This window comes from Anopheles darlingi, chromosome 2 (assembly GCF_943734745.1).
Source record: "Anopheles darlingi chromosome 2, idAnoDarlMG_H_01, whole genome shotgun sequence".
Lineage (NCBI taxonomy): Eukaryota > Metazoa > Arthropoda > Insecta > Diptera > Culicidae > Anopheles > Anopheles darlingi.
In genome coordinates, this window is record NC_064874.1 from 46,824,001 (window position 1) to 46,842,738 (window position 18,738).

At 48.1% G+C, this 18,738-nt stretch overlaps 1 protein-coding gene across 1 annotated transcript in view; it reads right to left on the reverse strand.

Annotated features, from left to right (window-relative positions):
* The window catches only part of LOC125959265 (uncharacterized), a 238,194-nt gene that overhangs the window by 101,490 nt on the left and 117,966 nt on the right, over window positions 1–18,738 (reverse strand). Inside the window, exon 2 of the mRNA XM_049692079.1 lies at window positions 14,629–14,686. The gene's annotated coding sequence lies outside the window, so the exon portion shown is untranslated. The remainder of the gene's footprint in view (window positions 1–14,628; window positions 14,687–18,738) is intronic.

Genomic DNA, 18,738 nt, shown 5'->3' on the forward strand with positions numbered 1-18,738 from the left:
ATTTTCAATGTCACTCAATGGTTCGCTCTTTTATGATACGTCCTGCCCCCGCGCGCCCTGTCGTCGTCTTCGTCGTCGTCGTCGCTGGCTGTCGAAAACTTTACGATACTACACAGTTTATGCCGCTCTTCCGATAAAGCACCGCCTAACATTCTCCGTTACGAGCGAGCATTAAGCATAAACCACGGCGCTATTACCGCTATCCTACATAGAATGTAGCAGAGAAAGAGTGTTGTTGTGCTTGTGTGTGTGTGTGTGTGTCTTGCGATATGTTCCGGCTTTCCAATGTCGGATGCGGTGTCGAAACCATGACGACTGCCGCCATCATGTCATCATGTGTCACATGGCCTACTATGCTTGCCCACCGCACCAAGGGCTGCGATTCTTTTATTATCCTACTTAATGCCTCCATTTCGAGCGGTTTAAGAAACGCCAGAAGCTATTTTCGGTTTCGGCACACAACAAGCCCCTCTTCCCCTCGTTCGTGGTTCAGGGTTTTGCACCCAAAAGCTAATGAAGCACACTTTATGGGGCTTCTTACCACACAGCACACACACATGGGCGCGCGGGTATGCACTGCGCTCCAATCACCGGAACCGAGAAATGGTGCTGAGGCGTCTATTGTGGCCCCTTTCGATGGTGGGAAGTACAATGCATTACAAATTTCACGAGAAAATCCCTGCCCGATTTATGCATATCGTGCCTAAAGAGAGTATGAGTATGGGCATGCAAAACGATACTCCCATGTTTACAGCGAACCCATTCCTCTACAAACAGTTTGTGAAAGAGCAATAAGCAAGTTTTACATTTCTGAAACAACATAAGGAGCCACTTTCAGGCTTTAATCCAGTGCAGAACGCATCCTCGTTTGGCATCGATTGGGGAGGAAAATATCAATTTAGTTCTAGCAAAATGAACTCGCATCGCACGCGCAACATTCCGAAACCAAAACACCAAACCTACTTCCGTGAGTCCCACCACCACATCGTCGTCGGTCGGCAGCGGCATCTTCATTTCCATAATTCGAAATGTTTTGCTCCGAACTTTGCACCACACTTCGGCGATGCTCCTGCCGTAAACACGCAACACCCATAACGCGTGTGTGTGTGTGCACGTTCGTGTGCTAAAACCCGTAATATAGCGTTAACGAAGACTCATCCCGGGGGCCCCGCACAGATCCCGGGTTTCCCGGAAAAATACAAACATTTATCTGGTCGTAAAATTAGCTTACTTAACAGATAATATTCTCTTACTGCGGATTTACGGAGCAAACACATACACACACATACAGGCGAGCGCGTCCACGTAACCGGGAACAGCAAACACGTTAGCTGCTACTGCTGGTGCTGTTTCCTTTCCTGCTGTTCCGGGAGAATTTCCTTTTCGCGAACAACCGTTTTTGGGCCGTGCGCGTTGTATTTTGGTGCATAAAAATTTCATACTCCTCTCGTCGCATAAAGCCCTCCCATCCGCGCTTCTTCTTTTACCACACCAGCTTCGGAATCGTGTAGTGCTTTCCAAGACCCAAACTTCTAAACTGTGTGTGTGTTAGCATCCTTCGTTCCGTGGGCTGTTTCCACTGAACGTGGCGAGAAAAACCATGGTATCAATGATAGTGGAAAACACCATCAACCTGATAGCAAATGGTGATTTCGAGAGAGAGGAAGAGAGAGAGAGAGAGAGAGAGAGAGAGAGAGAGAGAGAGAGAGCATGTTCACCACATATGTGTGAAGTCCGGACTCACAGCGAACAGGTGCTCGACATTGTCCCACAGCCCACAGCCCACCGCCAATCGTTCGGTTCATATTCTGCCAACGACGTCGTCGCACCGCAAACGATAGGCATCGTAAATAAACAATAACACCAATGCGATATCATACCACCTTCCCCCTTTGCGAGATGTTTCGTGTCCGATGATGCCAGAGAAAAAAAAACATGCCAGAGAAAAAGTGAACCACTACCACCACCACCACTAGTGAAGGGGAACGCAACACAGGTTTGGTATCGAATTGCTCACGGGTAAACGGTTGATTGTGAGCAAGTACTCGGAATGTAATGGTTGCTACAGGCTGCTACAGGACACCCCCTCCCTCCCTCCCAATCACTCTTTCAACCCAGGAATTCAAGGATTTAAGCAAAACATTCGTATTGGACGGGAACCCGGGGGGAGGGGAAAATCTTTGAAAACGATCTTCAAACAAGAATTTTCTCGAATGCGTCCAATGCGTTGTCCAATGGTTCCTGCGTTCCTGTACGTGTGCATGTGCGGACGTGCGTGCTAGTCTAGGCGTTAGGCATTTGCAACATGCCATTTATGCCGTGGTCATTGATGTGAAGATATGGTGGCGCTCCCCGGTCGGTGCCGCCTAAGCTCCATTTTTATTATTATCCTTGTTCGTGTAGCGTCCGCGCAGCCCCGTACGCCAAGCCCGGAACCTGAGCCTGAGATGGCGGATGAAATGGCCACCGTATAGTAGGCCACCGATCCGACCAGAGAGACGATACCAGTTCGACCGTTGCTAACGGTTACGCAACGGACGTTGTGACCGAAAACGAGCCAACACAACGCTTGGTCGGACGGTCGGTCGGTCGGTTGGTCGGTTGGTGGACTTGTTTATGCGCTTCTGTGCGATAATGCTAGGTGATAGCATCCGGAATGGCCGGTACCGGGTACCGGGCAAAAAGGGGAAGAAGACTTACTGCACACAGCGATGGCCATCGTGTGGCGTTTGGGCGACACACCGTATGGTGGCTGCTGCACACGTCGTCCCGTCCATGATGATCGGCCCGGTATAGCAAACGATCAAACACATTGTTTGCTTCGGCCAACCGAGTGCTGTGTCTTGTGCCGGTCACTCACGGTGACAAATGCCTTGGATAACAGGGTGTCCACCATTTGACCTGAGCATCGTTTGCAGGCCACACCACGGGGCGATAGAATTTTATCACCTTCTCCACCATCCTAGCAGGCGTAGCGTAGCGCAGCGCCTACGATATGTTCATTACTAGGTCACGCTGCTGGCCACCAGCTGCTGGCCTACCCCGGCCAGGATAGCCTACCTGGAAGGGAGGTAGAGGGGGTTCAATGATGACGTACATAAAGCCTTCCTACCACCAACCCCACACGAGGTACGATACCGACGCTTGATACCGATACCGATGTTTCCAATCGTGTTTCAAAACAGATTCTCGGTAATGGGTTTGCAACAATGGTTGACCGGTACGGAGGCCTTGATTTTCGATCGTTTCAGCTGTTTTGCGGGGTGGGCCAGGGATCTTAACTCGAACAGGTACCACAACAGTGGCAACATGTTGGTTCCGGTGAATGTACGGCTTATTCTAGTGAGTGCATAGCATAAATTCTTTTGAATTTTATAAAAATATAGTTAAAAAGCATAGTTTGCAGTGCTAAAAATGAAGCTGTTCATTTTGTTACGAAATTTACAGCATGCCAAAAAGGGTCTTAAAACAAAATTCACATGTCATTCGCTACTCTTTATTTAAAAAAAAACAATAGAAAATAAGGTATGTAAGAAACAATCGAATAATGTGAGAAAAATACGCAAAAGAAGTTTATACAATATGATGTATTGATTTGTATTAGTTTGCATTATTTTCACGTAAAATAATAAAATAGTTGTTTCTTCTCTCCATTTCAACGGTGTATTTGAGTTCCTAAATCTCAAGCGGATCTTTTGATTGCCTTATGGCCAAAACTAACTCCATTAGTTTGGATGCATCTTAGAAATACCTAACAAACTAATATGTTGATAAAGCCTTTTTAATTTAAACAGTTGTCTACAGGGTTACTGACATGAAGTGTTACCAAATTCAAACTACTGTATCTCTCAAACCGCTCATGTCAGAAACGTCAAAATTGTACTAATGACAGTGCAATGTAGTATTTACAAGTTACTAAAAGCATTTGGGTCTCAGATTTGCGTTAACATTTTTTTTATCGATATAGAGTTAAAACGTAATTCCGTAATTGCTGGAAAATCACAACCAGCTATTGTTCGAGAGCTTAGTCACCTTAAAGTGAAGAAGATGTTCGTTTATCGCACCATAAAACGTTACAATGATACTGGTAGCATTGCAAAACGCTTTGAAAGCGGACCAAGAAAAATCGCAACATCGAAAAAAAAAATTGGTAAAGTTATGATGGGAATTGAAAGAATTTCACGTCGTTGGGTCACTCAAAAGGATGTAGAGAAGTGAATTTTAGCTCGAATCATTCGAGCAATACTTCAAATTGAGCTTTAAACAAAGGTCTTTCAAATTCTAAACACAGCATGACCTTACACCGTATCAAAAAAAAAGTTTGGTCCGATCAAGTAAAGAAGTTTATATGCTTGCACGAACGTTGAGAATTTTCAAACATTGCGTTCTCTGATGAAGAAAAAATCCCGATTGGCAGTTCACAAACTCTTTACACGATCGAATTTACTTGACCGAACGCTCAGACGAGAATTTGAGCCTACATACAGTCACTCGTAGCAATTTCTCATAACAAAAACTGGCTTGGGCCGTAGTGACCGCTGATGGCGCTCTCCAATTGTTTTCATCGAGCCTGGTATCAAAGTGAATGCGAAATATTATCGAGAAAATGTTTTGGAAGCTGCTTTAGAGCCGTCGACACGTAAACATTTCGGTCGTAGACCATGGACGTTCCAACAGGTTTCGAATTTACCAGACGCAAATGCGATGGACTATTCCATATCGTCCATATTGTAGAGCAAGATGAGGACTATAAAATAAGCCAGTATGGATGCGCTGAAGAAATCGATTGTACGAGAATGGGCCAGAATACTACAAGATTACATTCGTGCAACATGCTACTCGTGTTTGGACCTTTTGAAGGCTGTAGTTAAGGCAAACGTGACCGCATCGGGCTAAAGTGAATGGATTCTGAAATTTTGATTATCCTCAAACAATTTTGTCTTTGAAATCACTAAAAAATAATTACAGAAAAAAAAGTTATGATGCTTTGAATAGGTAACACTTCATGTCAGTAACCCTGTAGTATCTTGTTGTATAACTCCATCATTTTTCTTACTGAGGTTTTCTATAAAAAATCAGCCAAAACGAAACTTTCTTACAGGAATGGATAAAATGTGTTTGCATACTGTAAGTGTGCTCTTTTCATCTTTTAGTGTGTTTGTATTTAAGGATTAAATGTTCTTAATAGGCTTCTGCATCATTCTGTTCTTATTTGGTTAATCACATTATTTCAAAACCACGAAACAACGCTTCCTCCGAATGAGCACCAAATTTAATGTATGCGTATGCGAACATACTCTTTTGCCCATTAATCTGTTTGCTCGGACGCGCCTCATCCGGTTTTGGGTTGGGGGAGGTAGGGTGAACAATAATCAGCTGCTTTAATTTACTTCACTTCGCTCTGCTCCTCTCCTCCTCCACTCGGTGAGACTGGGTTTGCTTGGTGTTGCCGGTGCGGCTGCCGACACATCATTTACCGTAATCCGGTCGCATTAGCTAATTTCTCTAATCGAATCAATAGCCTTGACTGATGCTAATTAAAAGCAACAGAACCTAAGCACAGAACACCCAAGACGAGGACGACGACAAGGGGCTGACCAAGCGGTCACCACATGCACACACACATATGCACTATGGTATGCTATGGTAGATAACAATCGCATCACGACGCCACCGCTTATCACGCGCGGTAACATAGTGATGCCCTTAGGTGTCCATCGGTATCCGCCTGGGCGAAAACCCTAACCTAGGACCACGTCTAGGCTCTGGTCTATAATCTTATTAATTATTTCCACCCGAAACGCCTTCGCCACACACACACACACGCGCGCTGCACATGTTGGTCAGTAATCCCTTGAGACTGGTTCGCCTATTGCTTGCTGTTGAAGGTGAGCGGATCTAAGGACATGTGCGAAGATATTGGAGGCCCTTCCGCTTCCTTACCTGTCGTGCACTCAACACCCTTCGATGTGTAGTGTGTTCCGGGAAGCAATATTACTTTAAGAACAGCACAACACCACCACAGACGGTGCCATCGTCGTTGTCGCTGTCGTCGTCGTCGTTGTGCGTTGTTGGATAGCATGAATTAGGGAAATGGTTTAATGTAAAACCGAGATCAGCAATTCTAATTACGATGCCAGCAGCCATCGCCTGGCAAAGCAATTAATGTGTGATGGGTTTTGTTTCCTTGTAAGAAATACCACACACACACACACAAACACACATGAACACGTACACGCTTGGCTAACCAATAACCGTTATCAGGGAACAGGTGAATCGAAATTCGACTTTTCTTTATCCGAAAAAAGAAAACACAATAACCATTTTGCATTTCCCATTTCGGGGCAAGCGCTTCCTGGAAAACATCCAGAAAATCCAGCCCCGACCCCGACGTACGACATGCCACTCGGATTGGCCGTTTTTACCGGGAATCCGACGCGGAAAATTAAGCTTCTTACCGTTTCACCCTCACGTTGAAGGCAGAGAGAGAGGACTTTCCACGGGCACAGGTCGCGTACCCTTATCGATATAAACCGACAGCATTAACCGGCTCCAATGGTCAGCTACTGGCTACCACGCGGAAAGTGCTGATCCCGTTAGTGTACCGTTCGTTTGCCCATTTTTCGGCGTAAAGCTGCCACCGCGGTTTTGCGGTACGGGCGCACTGGCCAACCAAATTGGTCGGTCATTTCCCTTAATTTAATTAAAAAAGACAACCGCAAAAGCACCTTCTCCCTCCACTCACACACCACCGGTGGCATTGCGTTTCTGTATGTGTGTGTGTGTGTGGGGGTCTTTTCCTGTCCAAAGTAGCGACTCATTTCCTCGCTGCTTGTGTACGCTGCTCACGACCGGACTGGTTGGTCAGTTCAGATCACTACAATGAAATGCCACAGTTTACTCGGACACTCGGAATAATGATTGTCTTTCTCTGTCTCTCACTCTCTCTCCCTCTCTCACTCGTAGCGAGGTCATCGTTCAGACAGACCTCCCATGGAGTGTGTAATGGGAGCAGACAGCCTTAATTCCTCTCTCCACTTTTTTCTTCGTTCTTGAACTTCCACCCCTTCGCACACCGATAAGGAAGGGGAGGGGGTTCTGCATTTCTGCCTCCTGACGATCACAGCGTGGTGACTGCTGCTGATCCTTGCTTGAATAATTCAATACTTCGAAGGCGAAAATGAGATAATTAATCACACAACTTAAAGCACTTTGCAGCTAAATGCTGCAACGGCCGCGATTTTTGAGAAACTGTCTTTTTTTCTCGACCCTCCGAAAGCTCCGAAAGGAGACGACGCAAAATGATTTACAATGATACCAACATCTCAAGCTAGTGCTAATTACAGACCTTCCAGCACAAGGTCTAATTGCTCCAAATGAACCAAACAATACAAACCACTAAACAGCAGGAACAGCATTGTCTGTCTGGTTTTTCTTAACTGTAATATGAAAAACGATCGTTTAACCTCGTCGCCTTATGGTTCCGGTTGCTGCACTTTGCGCCAAATTGTTTCATTACATGAACGCGCGTTTAAGCGTCGTTCTTCCGTTGACCAACTCACTGAAGAGGAGTATAATCAATCATAATGATATCCACTTCTTGCGTTATGCATTTCGAACGCGAAGAACGCTCCGAACCGGATCGGATATCGTTATCGTTGCATTCTACCGTATGTGGACCGTTATCTATACAGGATAGTTTTTTTTTTCCTGACGCAAAAACACAAATCTTTTCGCTGCCAAAAGCTGCTGCTTTTCCGTAATGCGCTCTCCAGAGAAGAAAGTGCGTTACGAAAAGTGCTACCAAATGTTGTTACCCGGGCTAACCCTCTCCCCGGGAGCGAGGGATCGAAAATTAAAAACAATATCCAATGCAAGTGTGGCCAGCTGTCTGTGCTGCTGTCAATACTGGGTACGGCAGTGCCTCCAGTGAACAACTTGAGATAAGTCTTCCCAATACTCTTCATATTGAGGTGGCCTGTCTGGCCCCAGAACGGCAGTGTGCAAGGTGTTCAAATAGAGCATCAACAAAGGACGATCGCATCACACACACAAAGGCACACGAGGATTGTTGATTTTCCTCCGTGTGTCCCGAAGTGCACACCTTTGGCTCGTTTGCTCTCATCTTTAGCTTCGAGCCAAATGTGTCTTACATTGACTCTCCGCTCCTTCGCCGTCTCGGAAACTACAATCCCACGAACAGTAGTAGTAGTAGTAGTAGTAGTAGTAGAGGAGGGACCGGGTACACCCGGTCACACTCACTCGCACTAGACGATGGATAGGATCACGTCCAACATGAAGGGACGTTCGTTCGTTCTCCACATTTCTTTCGCGTTTTTTTTCTCTTCATTTCGTTCGACGAGGAATCCTCGTTGTCGTTGTCGTCGCCTCCTTTGCTCCTCTTTGCTGTCTGCACTTTGTCTTTGTGTCTCGACAGAGAGAGAGAGAGAGAGCGCGCGCGCGATAGAAAGAGAGAGAAGGGCCCTTCCTTGTAGTGTTGTGCCCGGGGAAGGTATGATGATCCACTTACGTGGAATGCTGCTCGCACGAACCCCGACCAAAACACGGTACACAACATCTTCGTAGAACGAAGTAGAAAGGACAACTATACACGTCCTTCGGCGTCGCAGGACCGATGGCGAAAGAATGGACTCCCGGTGTCGAAACGAATCGTCACCAAATGTGCTCAAAGGACATGGGGTGGAGGGGGGATGTCCACCCTTCTGTCATACCCTTCTCGGTACTCGGTTGGGTTTGTTTTGCCTTCGTCAGGACTACGGCGAGTCCTTTCCCAGCCCGTGGGAAACAGTTTTCCAGGACCGGATAGTACGTGGAGTACGCGTTGGGGCACTAGTAACGCCGCGCGTCTTTCGACCCTCGACAAAGCTTCCTCCTTCTTACAATGGAACCGTCCCCCCGTCCCCCCCATTCGGGTGGCATCATAATGGGCTGGGATATGGCCACGTCACTATGACACTACTGGTAGCACAGGGCAGCAGAGAGCCACGAATCGGGCTTGTTGTTTGTGTACGCGCAGCAGCAGTTGCCGGCGGGAACATGAAACGAGCAGCAAACGAACGAGATGCTTTTGTCGATCTTTTGGTACCATTCGGAATGTTCTGCCAACGGTTCGCGCCCCTTTCCGGCTGGTGTTTGATTTGGGTTTGTAAAGCGAGGGGTTGACTCTTGTTTGGTTTTTGTTTTGGTTGGACAAATCATGTTTCGCTTGCCAATCTCTGTGGCCAATCGCCAAACCCTGGCGGCGTCTTTCGTGCATTTCCTCGTCGTGGACGGCAGGATTTAAGGCAACTCCTTTCAGGTCTTTTAATGCGCTTAGTGTTAACTGTCATTTGGCGGTTTTGTCTATACTTTTATAGCTAACGATTACTGTTGTTGTCTTTCGGAGCGACCGTTCTATCGCGCGAAGGAGCGACGGTCGCAGTGGCGTTTGCGTGCCAACGCGATCACCTTACCTACGATCACCACCGAGCGGAGCAATTTTTCTTTCGAGAATAAGATTCGGCGGAGCGGGTCGTACCATCCAGTACTTGCCGGCCTCTGCGGAATCTTTGGATCCAGGCGGAGCGGGTCACACCATCCAGTGCTTGCCGGTCTCCACGGGATCCTTCCTCTTGATCAGCAGAATCAGTTCGGCGGAGCGGGTCACACCATCCAGTGCTTGCCGGTCTCCACGGAACCTTTGAATCCAGGCGGAGCAGGTCACACCGTCCAGTGCTTGCTGGTCTCCACGGGATCCTTCCTTTTGATCAGCTACAGAAGAACTACTCTCGAAGTGATCTCAAGTGAAAGTGATAATTTTATTCAGAATTTTCGTCGCTTTTATACAGATTTGGTACCCTTTACCGAATTGGTAAGAGCGAGACAGAATGTCTTGAACAATTCTTCAAAGTTGCAATTCGTCACTTAGTGCTATTCTTGAACGAAATATGAACTCGATCGCGAACGTTGTTTATGCTGGAACTCGCTCGCGAACGTTTGTTTATCCTATGCTGGAACGTTTACCTTATGCTGCCCTATAGTCGCGCTGCATGTGCACGACACTTTCTGGTCACTATTAGAATTCCTACATTTTATTCATTTTGTTCCTAAGCTGGTTTTGTGTTACGCGTTCGTAACAACTGTACATGGACTTATTAAGAGGGATAAGGTTTTTAATCTTGTTTCTCTACACTTAAATTTTACATCTGTTAAGTGTTGGTGGTGGCGCATCCTTTCGCGGGCGCCGGAACGGAGTAGTCGCATCTTGTTTGAGTTCTCTGGTTTATTTCTGACGAGCTTAAACGCTAGTCGCGTACTGGCTCCTACTCTCGCCGCTGTGGCTTGGATTAGTCAACAGATCGGCGGGTTACCTACGTTCGTGCCCGATCGTTATCTTAGGTAACTCGCCGATCTGTTGTGGGTCGTCGGTAGTGAATGTACCAATACTTTCTTAACAACATCTTTTCATGAATGCTTATCCTTTCAAGAGTATTTTGTGAAATTTTTGGTTAAATCGAATTGGATCAATCGAAGTAGACGAAGATTTTGTTTTGTGTACAACAGCCTTTCATACAGAACTCAATGCATCTCGCTGGTTTAAAACATTTTTCCTAAAATGTACTTTTTCAAAGTGTCCATCTCGACATAATCGAACCAAATAAATCGACATAAAAAATACTGTTTTTAGATACTTGAAAAAAAGCAAATTTAAAATTTTGAGGAAAATCGTAAATGCATCACATTTTCAAATTCGGAATGCTACCATAAATTGAAAAATTGATATTCACTCAAAAACTCGTAAGATAAACTTATATAAGCTAAAAAAAACCATTTTTAATTGCGCATTTCCGATCCGAAGAAAACTGAAAAAAGTACAGATTTGCAAGGTCGCCTTTCGATATTGGACGCCACGAGCATAGTTTATATCAAATCTTCCATAAAATTCAACAAAACATTATTGAAAAACTTTAGTTTAATATAAAGTTAAGGTATAGAAAAAAGATTGTAGGTTTTCTTCACAAAATTTCCTCAAAAATGAGCTTTTACAATTAAATCTCATGTTGACAGTTCTTAGGCAGCAACATCAGTTGTATTCGTGTATCGGCACCATTACATATTCATCGGATTAACAGCCAATTCACAAAGAATCCATTATTGCTCCCTTCATCATTGAATCACGCTAAGACGCACGTACGTCTTTATCACCCAACAGCAGCATCCGCAGAGTTAATCTTCCAAGGCACCGGTAAAAGGGGGCACACCATTTCTACGCACTTTTTCCCACTGTTTATGACTCCGAGAAGAGGAACCTTGATTTGTTTCCCTTTGATAGTAGCGTACCACGGGCCCACCAAACAAAAAAAAGGGACTAAGGGATTCCCGGACCTATAAAACCCAATTTCCTTAACATTCGGTCCTTTGGTCCTTTGGTCCAGTTTCTTGGAGATCGCTTTTGTTCGCCCCCCAAAAGACGTGCCCGTAGCAGATGTCCTCGGTGCGGTGTGCATTGGTTCCGTTTCGTTTGATGTCATTATTCAAACGGAGCGCCCCGTTTTCCCTTTGCGCGAACGTGCGCCACCGTAAGAATATGAAGCCTCACAACCAGCCAGCCAGTCAACCATCGCGATACCGAGACCACCGAGAAGTACTTGTTGAGACGGAAAGATAAGCGGCTGGCTGGCTGGCTGGTTGGCTGGCTGGCCATCACGGTGTGGCCGGTAACTGTCAACCGGTCAGTCAACCGTGTGCACGGAGCATAAATAAGAGCGGCTCATCGCTCGTCTCATCTAACAATCAAACCATCATCAACCATCACAACCGGCGCTGCTGTCCCTTTACGACCACCACACGCACACCAGCCGGTCCCGGGAGGCCAATGCTGGCAAATAGGTTAATTTAAATGCCACCGGAGTGGCCCGGACACGACAAGCGAAAGGAAACGAAGGAAAGGAAGCAACAGAACAACAGCGCGAAAAAAAAACAACCGAAGAAGGAAACGAAAGTTGATCTTTGAATCTTGGAACCATGGAACCGCTTTCCAACCCGCATTTTATCATTCTCTCCCAGTTGATTACCTACTGATTTCCAACGACCAGCAGCAGCAGCAGAAGCAGCCGCTGAGTGGCACTCGAGTGCCATGCGGTATGCGGAGTGAGGAACGATTTTTCACCGTTACTGCCAGAAGGGAACGGAAGGTAACGGAAACGCCGAGCTGACGAATGACAATCGTGACGACGTGACAGAGGAAAGAGGGAGGGAATGGGTCCCCGGGAAGCCCCAAAAACCCCGTGACCGTGTATCCGTTGCACACAAACGCAAAACATAATGAGCACCGGTCCTTTCTTCAGGCGTTGATCTACCATTACGAAACCATTACCCAACCCGGTCGCACGGTTTTTGGCCGCTAGCTAGCAGGCTAGAGTCCCGGTTTGCTAGAAGCCGGCTTCCGTTTATGGAAAATCGAGGGTGACCGATGGATGGGATGGTGAAGTGGAGAAAAAAAACGAACCAACAAAAATCCGGGTCTCGTATAAACAAAAACCCAGATTGGTAACTCTTAGCCACACCACCACCTCCACCGTCATGGCCAACACCCATGAGAACGCGGGTGGATCCGGGAAACCCTCAGGGTTGGAGTGATTTTCCCAGATTCTTCTTGTTTTCCTTTCTCGGTGCGCTTCAGAACCGGCCTGGCCTGGGGAACCTTCTGGACCAGGACGCGACCGTTGGAGGGAGATAACAAGGGAGAGAAGTGTTGGTGGAAGGTGGAATATTAAAAAAAAGGGTACAATTCCTTTGTTTAGATTGCCTTCTTGATCCTTTTTCATTATTTATTTAAATGCGCCTGGCCCGGGAGCGAGGGTTGGCCACAGAATCAGAGGAAGAGATGATGGAGAAGGCGGAGGAGAAGTTGCTTCTCATTTCATACGGTGGACAGTTCTTGATTGTAATCCTAGAACGGCGTTTGGAGGGCGGCAGAAAAAAGGGTTTTCGCTCAGTCACCATCCTACAACACTGCCACAGCCTCTAACCACTGCTTAGCCAAACAATGAACCCGGCATCTCCCGGCAAATGATTCGCAATCGATACCGAAAAGGAGAGGGAGAGCAAAAACAGAGGAGGAGGGGGACAGTGAAGTGAAGTGGTGTAGAGTAGAGTATGGGAACTAATAAAAGAAAGCCCCCACCCGGAGGTGGTGTTGGACTTCATCGAAATGTGGAAGGTGTTGCGGAAGGAAAGGTAACTCGATACTCGCTGGGAACTCCAACGCCTGGATTGTACCGGCGAGCCCCAGTATCCTTTGCCTGTGGCCAATTGAAAAATGTATTCCCCCTCCCCCCATTTCATAATATGCTTTCCCTTATGCTGGAGGCAGCGCACGTTGCGGCCTTATGTAACCAATCGAGAATGGCTTATGTAACGTCGCGTTATGCTGTGTGGTGATGCTGGGGAGGTAGTGGCGGGAAACCAACCCCGATAATCAGCCACCATCATTACACAATTACGAACACCAAACGTGTCGCAGGATTGTTATGCCACGAAACCCCCGCGTCAATTATCGAGACCAAAGCGACGCGAATCCATCGAACCGTTAGTATAAACGAGAATTCGATCGTAGCTGCATCGTAGATTGCTGCGATTATTGCAGTCGACACCGAACAGAAAAATGGCGCACCAACGATCCATGCAACAGTTGGCCAAACGGTTCTTTTGGGGGGGGGGGGGGGGGTCCTTTCCAACGTATTGGTTGGACCTTAAAATGGCGCGTTTCCGTCGTCATCGTCGTCGTTGTCGCCATCGCCGTGTGGGTGTTTCGCAGGTTTTTTGGATGAAAATAAAAATTATGCACCCGATAAAGTTATCCACCGAGGCGAAGGGGGAGGAGGGAGGTTGTCCCCACGTCAAGACGAAAACAAAGGAAAAGGAGATGAAACACTCTCCTCTCCCATTCCCTTTATTTTGCACCCCCTTACCTTGGTGAGCGTTTGTGTCCAGTGGACGAATAAAAATTACAATAATTTATGGAGAAATTTACAAACCCACCATACTCGCTTTCTCTCACACATATACACACACCAACGGAATGGCCAACGGTGGTTTTTCGGTGGGTTTACCGACGTAAAGTAGACCCACTGCTCACACACACACAAACACACTGGCGAGTGGCGGTAAAGTGGTTCCAGAAGCCCGAAAAACCGTAAGCCGGTCCGGAGCTCGATTTACGCTGGTAAAAGCCCGTCGCAGTCGCAGCAGGCCAGTGCCCGGCGCCAACGCCAGACCAGCGGCCGGTTTATGGCTTACAGTGAGGGGCATAAAGTTGAACAATAAATATGAATTATGCTCAACCTGGGTGGACGTGAAATTTAATTTGAATAAATGACTTCCACGGACACCGAGGGCTGGGCAGTGGTTGGCCCCTCGTTTTGTCCGGCTTTCATCGTCCCGGTTGGTGTGTCCGGACACACACACATAATGTCCGGACGAAAATATGGTATTCACCCGGTTATACCGCGGAAAATCCTGGCAATCTACGCCTGTCCGAAAGCCTGTTGTCCCCTCGCTTCGCTGTCTTCGAAATATGCAAAAATGGTGCTTGGAATCGGATCGAGTGGATCACTTTCCACTTACCACGGACTCCCGGGGCCAGTCTGCTGGTGGTGTTGCTGGTATTGCTGGTGGTTGGATGCTGGAAGTGAAAATGGAGATGAACATTGGATAAGTTTCCCTGTTTGCATTTTTCTGTCTCTCTCTGTCGCTTCCTCTCCCGTTTATCGCACCACATCTGATCACCCCAACGGTCAACGGACACAAAAAGTGATCCAACATGTCAATCAACGCGTCGCGCGCTCATGGCGACAGCATGTCTGGCCCTGAAGCGAGGGCCCCGAAAAACGCAGCTTTATTGCAAGTAAATTATGCCCTTTTATTTCTTTATGGCCGCGAGTGAGAGAGAGAGAACCGTAAAACATATTCTATTAAGTTTCGCTCATAAAGCGCTCGCCGTTAAAACGATATCGAGCCAAAAACCGCGTGTGGCGCACGGAGGTTTCGTAGCACTAACCACACACACACATAAACAAAGGCACTACGGCTCTCTGGCGGGGGTTTCTTTCAACCACCGAGGCACCGTGGCGAGTGGGGAAAGGAAAGGAAATGTTTTCAATTATGTTAAAAAGCGATTCATCGCCAACCGTCGGCTGTCAACCTCGTTTCACACCGCACCACTGCCAGGATCTTCTTGCTCCATCTTCTTCCTCCTTCTTCTCCAGAGCATCAAAGGCCAAAAGCCACACCATAAGCTAACGATCGGCGAGCTGCTTTCCGCTGCAGCTTGGCGCTTAATCTGCATAGCCGGAACTCCGACTCCACGACCATCCTCCTTCTCCTGACAATGACAACAACCCCGTAACAATGGACAGCATCAACCAAACTGTGCTACGTCGTGATCGAGTAATCAAGCGCAAAACCTTCCTTCCAAACCACCAGCAGCACCACCGACGGCAAGGGAGCAAGACGTCTTCCGGTAGATTGCACCCGAACGGAACACCGTGGCGCTAGAGGGCCACCACCAAGTTCAAAGATGTCCGTTGCTCGTCGCTTGTCGTCGCTCGTCCCTTGTTGTCCGGTGCGGAGTTTGTTTGACCCCCAACTTCCCATCATAATTATCGTCACAAATTGATCTGACTTGCCAGCGGCGCTCCGGTTCTCCGGCTCTCAATCAAAATGTATCAAATTTTCGCTTTCGCCCACAACAACACAAGAACAGAGGACACAAGGACACAAGGACAGACGGCTTTTGAGCACTTTGAACTTTCTGCACGCGCGCGCGCACGCTCGCTGTCCTTTGTTTTTAATAAATTTTGCTAAAATCCAAAATCCTTTCATCAACCTGGCACCACCTTCCGGTGTGCCACATTTCAACCCTTCCATCCTCGTGGCGGGTGAGTGAGGAGTGGGTGTTAGTACCGCAAACGCCGCAACGCCACTCTCTCCTCCTCGAGAACACCGAGATCCACGGTTATGTCGATGGAACGAGAAAACCATCTGACACCGTCTTAGATCAGCTCGATGGCGACAAGGGGGTCGGTGAGGAAAGCGGGCGTGAAAGAGAAGCCAGAGGAAGGTCAGATAGAAAAGCGGGAAGGTCTCTTGCTGCCACCCGTCGTTAGATTTCTCGGCAATCCCGGTCGGTCCGGTCCCCTTTCCCGGATCCTTCGTGTGAACCTCGTAAAACATATGTATGAGAGGCTTTTAAGGGATTTGTCTTTACGAGATCTCGCCGCCATCGACGTCGACTTCATCAAGTAGAGCGGACGAGAGGGGACATGCTCCTTGGCCCTGGCCTTTTGCTTGGCCTGCGCCATCGAGTAAGCTCCTTCGTTGGTCGGGAGAAGGTCGGTTTTTAGGTTTTCGTTCGGGGTCGGACCAAACGACCAAAAACCCTTGCCCGTCGGTTCGGTGCCGGAGTTGTACGGGTTTTCTGGAATTAAATCTGACAGACCGACCGGTGGCTGCCGGAGGCGGCTAGTGTACCGGGAGGCAACGAGCAGCGAGCAGCTGCGCAACTTTACGACGCTAATAACATGATGCCTTATGAGATGCCCTCTTTTGCTCGCTACCGAAGCGAGCTTCGGAGCATCGAAACCATTAGCTAAAGATAGGGCCACGACTAAGACCAAAGACACTCACAGAGGACACATACAGAGGGGTTGTGCTGTTGTGTGAAAACGCGCTCCCCCGGTAAAAGCTCACCAACGATCCCCGGTTGATATATCCCGTTGCTAAGGTGACAGCAGCAGTAGCAACCTTCGCATTTCGACAGCAGCAGCAGCAGCAGCAGCAGTGCCCCTACCAAAGGACTGGTATTTAAGGTGACGAGGGCATTTTCGAATCTTCCGGATGAAGGTGTAATGTGATTAAAGCTTCTCGAAAGCGAAACACTTCTTCGCTTCGCTTCGGTTTCGCCATCTTCGCGAGGGCTTAGTCGTGGCCGTCGTTTCGTCTGTTCCACTGGTATACCGGTAATGATTGACATCTTCCGTTACTTACTCCCGGAAAAGACGGACCTCCTTGGCAAGGCACTGCCAAGAAGACGGAGGGGGGGCATCGCGAAGCCAATTTCCGGGCCTTAGAAGGAATTATCCAGCTGCTGCCGGTGCTGCTGCTGGAGCTACTGCTGCTGCCTTGGCGTTGGATAATTCTTGTTTTCCAGAATCGCGCGTGCCTCGAATGCTTCAGATGCTTGACTTGGTTTGTAGCTACTGCTGCTGCTGTTGCTGCTACCCGGGGGAGTCTTACTTCTAAGACATTTTCTTCAATTTTGGCTAAATGTAAATGAAAGAAGCGTTGCGTTCTGCGTTCTGATCCTGCTCCTTCCCAGTGCGCTCGATTGACGCAGGTGTTTTCCGCGAACTGCTGATGCTGCTGCTGCTGCTGGTGCTGCTTTTTCTGCTTCGACTGGAATCCAGGGTGGAAGATCTAATCACTCCTCCTGCTTTCTGTGTGTTGCTCCAAACAGCTCTAACGGTAAACACCCGCTAATGGTTCGCTTTAAAACGCCGAAGGAAATGTTGACAACCTCCGGGCAGGGGAGGATTAGATTAGACCATGGTACCGGTTTTCTGGTCTTCTGATTTTCTTGGAGTTCCCGGGGTCGGCTGCTGACTTTCAACTGCGAGCGAGAAATCGTTCTCCGGAAATCCAGAGAGCAGAAGCAGAAAGTTCTAAAAATGCAACATAGCACCTTTTAATGAACGTGTGCCCCCCTCCCTCAGTGTCTAGTGTGCAGCGTTTCCGTTCCTCTCGTCAGTTCGCCCGCAAAAGAACTAACTAGCGCACGGTTGTTGCAGTGGCGCTTAAGACGCTTTCCAACCGGTGGAAAGTATGCACTTTCTCCTGCAACGCTCTCCAGTGCCGGTAATGTTTCCCGGGAAGTAGTGTTAACGTTCCTTCGAGACTGGTACCATTATCCTTTGCCTCGTCCCGTTGTAGTTTTCCTGGGGCATTGCATTCTCGGGGAAAAGTTTATCCTCGCCTTGATCTTTCCCTCCGTAGAAAGCTCTTTCACCTGAAACCCCTGGACCTGGAACCAGGAACCAAGCTGCTAGCGGTATCGGAAGAAGTTGATCTTTCGCTCAGGAACCCTGATCTGCCGCCATCTTTCGCACGGTGCTACTGCTTGTTGAACCTTGAACCCTTGTTGAATCACAGCCCGTTGCGCGAGCGACATTTAATATTCCTTCCGTGGTGGTGGTGGTGGTGGTGGTTGGAGGAAGCGACACAACCGCTCCAAAAGCCAGCCACTCTCTTCGCTTTCGCTGCAAAAACGCTGCACGCGGCACATCGCTACACGGGGTCTTTAACGATTTGCAGCCTCAGCCTCGGTTCTCCGCGGTTCTTGGGGGCTGCATCCGTTGTTGGACCGATGATAATATTAGCCAGATTATGTTGACGTAAGCTGGCAGCTGGTCTGACGGTCCGTGGGCGAGGGGTATAAGATCAAATATTCGCTAACCGGTCCGGCCAGAGAGTCTGTGCCGCTCGCCCATTGGCTCCGGTTTGTGTGTTTGATGTGTAGTTATCAAGTCCCGTGGACGCGGAGGTGGAATCCGGACCTGGGCGGGGGAGCCCGGACGGGCGCAAGATGTTTGATATTTCGAACCGGATCCGGTTCGCGAGTGAGGTGCATTGTTTGCGGCGGAAGCAGCAACGCTTCGATACGGTTCTTCCGGGCTCCGT